A 9448-nucleotide genomic window follows, 5' to 3' on the forward strand; every position below is an offset into this window, starting at 1 on the left:
CTCTCTCTCTCGCATTTTTTGTGTTTTTTTAATTAGAATACAATTTTAAAACTTTCCATGGCAATCTGGTCCGATATCATCGTATGTTTTAGAAAAGTGTTTTCTAATCTCATTATTCATTGTCAAGGTTCGTTATGTAAATTTTTGTCTTTTATTTTAGGGAAGGATTTTTTGCTTTGAACAAAAATTTTGAAAACAAAAATTCTATACAATTTTTTAATATTTGCTTCATGAAAATTAACACAATTTTTATGTTAATAATAATAATCAACAATAAATAATAATAACAAAATTATAATAATAGTAACTGTATTTAGGCCCCTTTATTAAAAAATAATTAATAAACGGGTTTAATAAAAAACAAATTATAATAAACAAAATAAAATATTATTATTAATTATTTCAAACAAAACAAACAAAAATTAATAGAAGGTAAAAAATAACAACATTATCTGATTAATATTTTTTACGTACTATTAATTAAAATAAACGAATAAATAATTAAAAATAAAAAAAAAGATTGAATTCTCCAAAAAATATTTTCTAAATTTAGAAAGTTGTTGATAAAAAAATAATTTAAATTATTAGAAAAGAAACAAAAAATTATTAATTGAATTATTTTTTACTAATTATTAATTAATTAATTAATTATATTAATTATTAATTAATTAAATTATTTATTAATTAATTACTTAATTAATTATTAATTAATTAGTTAGGTCAATTATTAATTAATTAATTATACCTTTTAATTATTAATTAATTAATTATACCTATTAATTATTAATTAATATGACAAATTACCAATAATTAATCAGTTAATTGATTAAAAAATTTAATTAAAATTAAAAAAATTAAATAAACCTGAAAAATTCCTACTGGAAGATTTATGCAAATTTTAAATAAAAAAATTTGATTTATATTTAAATATTTTGAAATATATTAATAATTGCTGTAATAATTTTATACCTAAATATTATAGTAAAATTATTAATATATAAAATAATTTTACATAATTTTTATAATATTATAAAAGACATTAATTTATTTGGTCGAGAAATTTTTTTTTTGCTTGGCATACAATTGGATCTATTTTATTTGACGTGAGTTGATAATAATATAATAGAAAAATAAAGTTATTTACACACTTTTGCAATATATACATATCTGCTGATAATTTTTTATACTAATAATAAAAAGACTATTTATACTAATTTTCTATTTAAACATTGTAAAATAATTTATAAAAAAATTTCTTTAAATTTAATTTTTACTTCATTTGAAAATAATCTTCAAATTTTGTAATTTATTAAATAATGCTGTAGTTATACACGTTAATCGTTAATTAGTATTTTTAAACATTAATTAGTATTTGTAATTGTTAATTAGTATTTTTCATCATTAATTACTTTTTTTACTCATTAATTAAAATTTTTCATCATTAATTACGGTTTTTAATGATTAATTAGTATTTTTAGTCATAAATTAGTATTTTTAGTCATAAATTAATATTTTTAATCGTTAATTAGTATTTATAATCTTTAATTAGTATTTTGAATCATAAATTACTATTTTTAATCGTTAATTAACATTTTTAATTATTAATTAGTTTTTGTAATTGTTAATTCATTTTTTTAATCATTACATAGTATTTTTAATCATAAATCAATAATTTTAATCGTTAATTAGCATTTTCAATCATTAAATTAGTAGTTTTAATAATTAATTAGTAGTTTTACTCATTAATTAGTATTTTTTATCATTTATTAGTATTTTTAATCATTAATTAGTATTTTTAGTCATAAATTAATATTTTTAATCGTTAATTAATAAATTTAATCATTAATTAGTATTTGTAATTTATTGTTAATTAGTAATTTAACTTTATTGTCAATTAATACTTTTAATCATTAATTAGTATTTTGAATCGTAAATGAATATTTTTATTCGTTAATTAATATTTTTAATAATTAATTAGTATTTGTTTTTAATCATTAATTAATATTTTATTAAATGTTAGTTAATATTGTTATCAGAATATTAACAATATTAATTGTTAACTTATTATTTTCGCCTAATTATCGTTATTGGCTGTTAATTAGCATAATTCGCAGCTAATTAATATAATTTGCTGCTTATTAAAATCGCTGGAATTTTGTTAATATAATTAGCAATTAATAAAAATCTTTGTAGACTAATTAGCATTCTTTAGTGATAAAATATACATAATTAGCGATAAATTATTATAATTAGCAATAAACTGTCAGAATTAGCGATTAATTTTCGTAATTAGCGATTAATTGTCATAATTAGCGAATTATTAACATAATTAGCGATTAATTATCATAATTAGCGATTAATTATCGTTACAGAATGAACCATTTTTGTTTTATTCATAATTTGTAACATTTTTCTTTTTTTTTTCTTTTTTGATATAATTTCTTCAATGTTTTTTCAATTTTTTGTTTATAATTGAATAATTATAATGACTTTTTTAATAATCCCCATGATAATTTTGCGAACGTTCGTAGCAATATTTCGTGTAACATTTGACATCATTTTTAAATAATCTCGATTTTCTTTCTGAAGATGTTGTTATTGAATCATCTGATAATATTTTACGTCGTCCAATTGGCTCGCTAATGAGATCGAGTGATTCCTCAAGAAATGACGAATAAATTTTATTATTATTATTATTGTTAGAATTATTTGTTGAAATTGAAAATTCCCTGTCTGAGAAATTATTTTTCTCATCACAATCCTCATCATTGTTTGTTTGTTTTTTATTATTGCTAATTATTTTTTTCGGTAAAGAATCTTCACTATTTTCATTTTCTTTTTCAATGAACCAAGAATTATTATTTTTATTTTTATTATTATTATTAATAAAATTCTTTGTTTTTCTTATTTCGTGTTGATTGGACGGAATATTTATTTTCTCAAAATCACTGGACCAAAAGTCAAATAATTCTTCATTTCTTTCTTCTTGTTCTTCTTGTTCGTGTTTTTCTCCACCGCCACGTTTACGATAATAGTCATTCGAAAAACGTTCTCTCGATTTTCTATTTTTTTCACTTGACGCGATGCTGGGTAATTTGATGTTTGAATTATTGCTCAAATTTTCAACAACAAGGTCATCATCGTTTTCGTTGATTTTCGTCGACTTTTTGTAATTTTCCGTCTGAAATTTTGAAATTTATTTTTCTCTCACACAAAAATGGTTATAGAATATTTTTAATTCACTTTAACTTTTATTTAATTATTAATATAATAATATAAATTAATTATTAATTATTATTATTATTAATTAAATACTGAATTAATTAATATTAATTAATTATTATTATCAAATATAATTCAAATTAATTTATTTTTTAAATTTAAAAACGAAAAGAAACCTGATAAGATTGGACAGTGTCTTGGGATTTTAATTTCCTTCTTCCACTTTTTTTGGTTGATGATGTTGATGATGATAATAATTTATCAGTAAAATTGAAATTTAAATCTGCATTATAATTATTTTTTTCATTGCTTCGAATAGTATTTTTGTGAATTTTACCACACGGTGAACATAAATTTTTTTGTTTTTTATCAATAATTTTCAGCTCTTTTTTGTCATTAATTTTAGAGGGTGATTTTTTATTCAATTGTGTCACTGATGATGATAATGTTGAGGATGATGATGTCATTTGGGTCAGTGTACTTTCTCTTGATGACAAATTATTATTATCGTTCCTTGAAAATAAAATAATAAAATTAATTAATATACAAATGAATGTGAAAAAAATGCTATTAGGAAGTAAACAAATAAGTAAATAAACAAATAAGTAAATAAATAAATGAGTAAATAAATAATTCAGTTTAAAAAATAAACAAATATTTAAAAAAAAATTAATAAATAAATAAACAAGTTAATAAATAGATGAATAAATATATAAATAAATTCTCGAATAGAAATAATTGAATTTCTGATGTCAGGAATTTTCAGAAAGAGAAAATATAACATTTTTCCTATTTTTTTTTTTTATAATAACGTTCAGTAATCTTTGCAAAAAAAATTGTCTTATTTGGTTAATGAGAGTTTTCTTATGAATACTTTGATAATTGTGAAATATCAGCATTATTTCCACTATCAGTATTATCCTCAGTGTGTTTTATTTCACAATCACATTGAACTTTATCGTCTAAGTCTTTTTTTTCATTTGTATCGTCATTAACCTTGACATGTTTTAAATTTTTCATGGAATTCACATCTTTTTTTAATTTATTTCGACTATTTTTTTGTTTCTCCTTTTTTCTTTCATTTTTTTTAATTGTCATTTTTGTACTATCATCACATTTCATTTGACATAATTTTCTCTCATTTTTCTTTTTTTCATTCTCCCCTTTTGATCCTGCGTGTAGGATTACAAAAAAATATTAATAATAGAGAAAATTATTTTTCCAATATTTTTATTTATTACCAACAAACTTCCAATAATAATCCAAATTTTTTTTCTATCAAAAATAATTTTATTCGTTTATTGCTTTTTATTTTACTAAAATATTATTTATAATAAAATTATCTCCAGGAATTCTATATGTAAATTCAAATAAAATTATTTATTTTTATTGAAATTAATTAATTTATTAATTAAATTTCAAATTAATTTATTTAAAAAAAAATTATTATTTTATTAAAAAATGAGAATGTGTAAAAAATGAAAAAACCATTTTTTTTTGGGAATAATTTGCAATGCGTAAAAAAAATTAAATAACGTACTGCTGTTTAGTTTTCGTTCTTGAGAAAAATTGTCATTGGATAAGTTTTTTTCATTCAAAACACGTAAATACGGACATGAACATTTGTAGCAAATTAATTTTTTCTCGTTTCCAAAATCAGTTTCAATTTGTTCACACTTTTTGCCATTTAATGCTTTTTTCAATTTTGAAAATTGCTTATTTTGCTCGATATTCGTTATTATATTGCGAAATTTTAATGTTTTTGAAAATTGATTACAAAAATTTTGATAAAATCCAGAAGGACATTGATTTTCTTCCCTCTAAGTGAAAATTAAATTATTAATAATTATTTATAATTTTATTTTAATTAAAGTTAACTTAAAAATTAAATTATTAAATTTTTATAATTTTTTTCATTTATTTTTTTTTTTATTTATTGTTCATTATTTTTTTTTACTATTTTATTTATTTTTTATTTGTTTATTTCTTGTTTATTTATTTAATTTCATTTCATGGGTTAAACACTCGTGCAAAAATTTCCATTCAATATATAAAATCCTTTTTCCCTTTCTCACTTATTCTTCCTCTACATAAACATTAATTTATCTCAAAGTAATTTGAAAATAAATTAGGTTTTAAAATCGAATTTATCACATACACGCACCTGATGCTTTTCAATGACAACATCATTTCGATTCTCGCCAACACAATTGAATTTCATTGATCCAATTCCATTGATGCTTTCTCCACCATTTCCACCATTGCGAAATGTTATTTTTCCATTTATTTCACAATGAATAATTTTACCACTCGATTCAATTTGATTTTGAGAAATTTCATCTTTTGATTCGCATTCTCCTGGAAAATCTGTATTACAAGCAAAATTTCTCGTCTCTTTATTATTATCAACGTTGCATTTCAATAGTTGTGAATTAGTGGCAATTTTTTCAAAAATTTCACAACATTTTTGCATTTTTTCCTTTTTTCTTCTTTTCCTCTTTAATTTGCGCTTAATTTTTCTTCTTAATCCACCACATGAAATGGGAAATTTCACTTGATTTTCCTCCTCTTTCTCCAAATTCGGCTCACACTGTTTTTGAAGAAATAAAAAATTTATTTTATTAATTTTCAATTTACTTGGTGTATAATAAAATTAATTTTAAATAGAAAACTAATTAATTTATTAATTATTAATTATTAATTTTATATTTAGTAATGTTATTTTTAATTATGAAATTTATTAATTTATAATTTATGAACTAATAAAATTATTTTTAATTACTAAATTAATTAATTTCGAATTTATTATTTAATAATTAATTTTTTGTTTCGATCGACTAATTTTCCTATTTAGTTTACCAAACAAATTTCTGCTTCTTCTTCGGCTTCATTTTCCTCGGGATAAAAATCGTTTTCAGAAAAAATTACTTTCCAAGGATCTGGAATTCCTTGTGTTGAATGCACTATTTCGAATCTATTTGGAATTCCACGACGAATTTTTTCATTTTCAAATGTTTTTCGTTGCAGAGAATTTAAAACAAATGGTGCCAATTGTATCTGAAAATTAAAAACAATTAGTTTCAACAAATAAGAAATTCAAAAATTATTATTTTGTCAATAAAAACTTGTTAAATATTTATTATCTCAAATAAAATTTTTTTAAAATAATTATTACGTAAATAAAAATGTTTAAAATAATTATTTTGTCAACAGAAATTAATAAAAAAATAGTTTTGTCAAATAAAAATTTAAAAATAATTATTGCATTAATAAAAAAATAGTTTTAATAAATAAAAATTGAAAAATTAATTATTTTGTAAGTAAAAATTTTAAAAAAACAATTATTCTTTAAATAAAAATTTGTAAAATAATTATTTTATAAATAAAAATTAAACAAAAAATAATTTTACAAACATAAAGTTGAAAAAAATTGTAATAATTATAAACTATTTTGCAGATAAATAAATAGTTTTCTTTTAAATTAAAAAAAATAAATAAATACAGTTTTTGAAAAAAAAAATTGGAAACATATTTTTTTTTCAACTAAAAACCAAAAAAATTTACCAATTTTGTCGATTTAAACGGTCCAGGAACAACATCACGAATCAATAAATCATTCTCTAAATGATAATTTTTTTGCAATCTTATCCAAGAATTTTTCTTTGGATTTTTCAAAATTTCTCCTTTATTTTTTTCCAATGACAATTGTCCGTGACTTTTCTCCTCAATAATAATTTGTTTTTCATTATTTTTTTTATTTTCTTCAATTTTTGTTAAATTTTGTTTAGACACTACAAAATTTTGTAGAATATATTTTTTTTATTTTGTTTTTGTACATACAATGTAATATATTTATGTAAAAATGTGTCTAATTACTTTTGATGGTTATCTTTCTAGTAAAGAAGAAATCCAAAAGTAAACTTACTCAATTAATCTCACTTAAATTATCTTTCGACATTTTTTTAACACCTTGATAACGATTTTTGTTTTTCAAGTGTCGAAGTTTTTTTTTTTATTTTCAAAACTCTCGAAAAATTTATTTCCTAATTGAAAAATTTTTGGCTGAATTTCTTTCTATTTTAAATTTTCTTTTTCTCTTTTTTTTTTGTTGTCAAAAAAACTGATATTTTAATTCGAAGTTATTGTCATTCAATTGTTTCTGTAAATTTTTTTTCGAATTTTCTTCTTTCAAAAAGAAAATGTTCTTCGAATTTTTCTCTCAAAAGTAAAATGTTCTTAGAATTTTTTCCTATAAAAAAAAAAAATGTTTTTCGATTTTTTCTCTCTCAAAAAAAATGTTCTTCGAATTTTTTTTTCTCTTAAAAAAATGCTTTTCCATTTTTTTTTTTCAAAAAGAAAATGATTTTCGATTTTTTACTCAAAAAAAAAATGTTCTTTTTTCTTTTTTCTTGTAAAACGAAAAGTTCCTGTTCAATTTATCTTCCAAAAATTTTAAATAGAAAAGTTGGTTCGAAAAAAATGAACAAATCTGAGTATAATTAATATTTTATTTTTATTTGATAATTTTTTTACCCCCTTTTTTTTGCTTATTTCTTTTGTTTATAATATATTAGACAATACTTCGACTCGAATTGTCGAATCATACACCTTAGGACCACAAAAACACTCTGCAATTATTTTGGTCTTAAAACATACATTTTTTGTTGTTGTTGTCTTAAATTAATTTTCATTTTAATAATTAACTATAATTATATATCAGTATCAGTCGGAGTCGGTAATTTTATTTATTTTTTCTTTTTTTTCTCTCAATTAAAATCTCTCCCGGCGCATCATTCACATTGGAAACCGATCCAATCTGATTATAAATAAATATATAATATTGCATATTATACATATATAATTATATATATATTATTATATATAAATATATATACATATATAATTTTTTGTTTTGTTTTCAATTAATAAGCGAGGTTCGGCTAGACCGAGATTGAAGGAAAAAAATTTTATACTTAAAAAATGTTTCGATGGAAAGTGAGCAAAAAAAATTGACAAACTGGATTTTTTCCAAAAAAATTTTTCTTTCTACAAAAGAAATTGTTATTTCCAAAAAAAAATTGTTTTTCTACAAAACAAATTGTTTTTTTTCTACAAATGAAATTTTTTTTCTACAAAAGAAATGTTTTTCTCCAAAAGAAATTGTTTTTTCAAAGAAAAAAATTGTTTTTCTACAAAAGAACTTGTTTTTAACACAAAAAATTGTGTTTCTACAAAAGAAATAGTTTTTTACAAAAAACAATACGAAGAAGAAAAGTTTTTCTTTTTTTATTTTAAAAGAACTATTCGCGGTAAATTAACGACTTTTTTTCTTCTATTTTTCGAAATAAAAGCAATATTAATTACTATTATTATTATTATAAAAAATTAATATTATTAAATAGAAAATAAAACTATAATTGATAATAATTAATTATTTATAATTTTTTTATTATTAATTTATTAATAATAAAAATAATAATAATAATAATAGTTTTTTGTTTTCGTTTCCTCTTTTTTCTGAAAAAAGGATAAAAATACAAAAAAAGGAAAAAATAGAAAAAAACATGAGAAAAACAATTTTTACAAAATAACTTTCTGTGACTTTGTTCGCTGAGCTTTTTCATATTCACATTCCATCGCAAGCAATATTATTAATTTTCTTTTTAATTAATTTTCAGTCTGTCGAATTCTCGCAATTTTTTTTTTGTCATATACATTTAAAATTCTCAGATTAACAATATTTCGTGTGTGTGTTTGTTTGTTTATTTACAATTTCGCTAAAAGAAAATTAAAATTAGAATTAAAGAAACAAAAATATAATAATTGTCAAAAAAATAAATAAAAGGTAAAAATTTAAATTTTGAAGAAGACAAAAAAATAAATGCGATTTTTTATTTATTTATTTATTTATAAATAAATATATTACAAATTTCAAGGGTACAATACCCGATTGATGTAATATTTTTTTGTTTGAAATTTGAGAAAATTAGTTTTCTTTTTGTTTTGGTAATTTTTATTTATTTTTTTTTTTTTGCAGAAAATATAAAATTTGAAAAAAACGTAATTTTCTCTTAATTTTCATTTTTTTTCTTTTCTTTCGAAAATTCGCATTTATTTTAATCTGTTCCTTTTCTTGCTGAATTTCATTATTCTTTTTTTGGGACGTGTGCAAATTATTATACATTTTTTTATACACTTTCATTCAATGAAAATTATTCCTTTTCTT

The sequence above is a fragment of the Leptopilina heterotoma genome, unplaced genomic scaffold, assembly GCF_015476425.1.
Source record: "Leptopilina heterotoma isolate Lh14 unplaced genomic scaffold, ASM1547642v1 Lhet_112, whole genome shotgun sequence".
NCBI classification, from domain to species: Eukaryota; Metazoa; Arthropoda; class Insecta; order Hymenoptera; family Figitidae; genus Leptopilina; species Leptopilina heterotoma.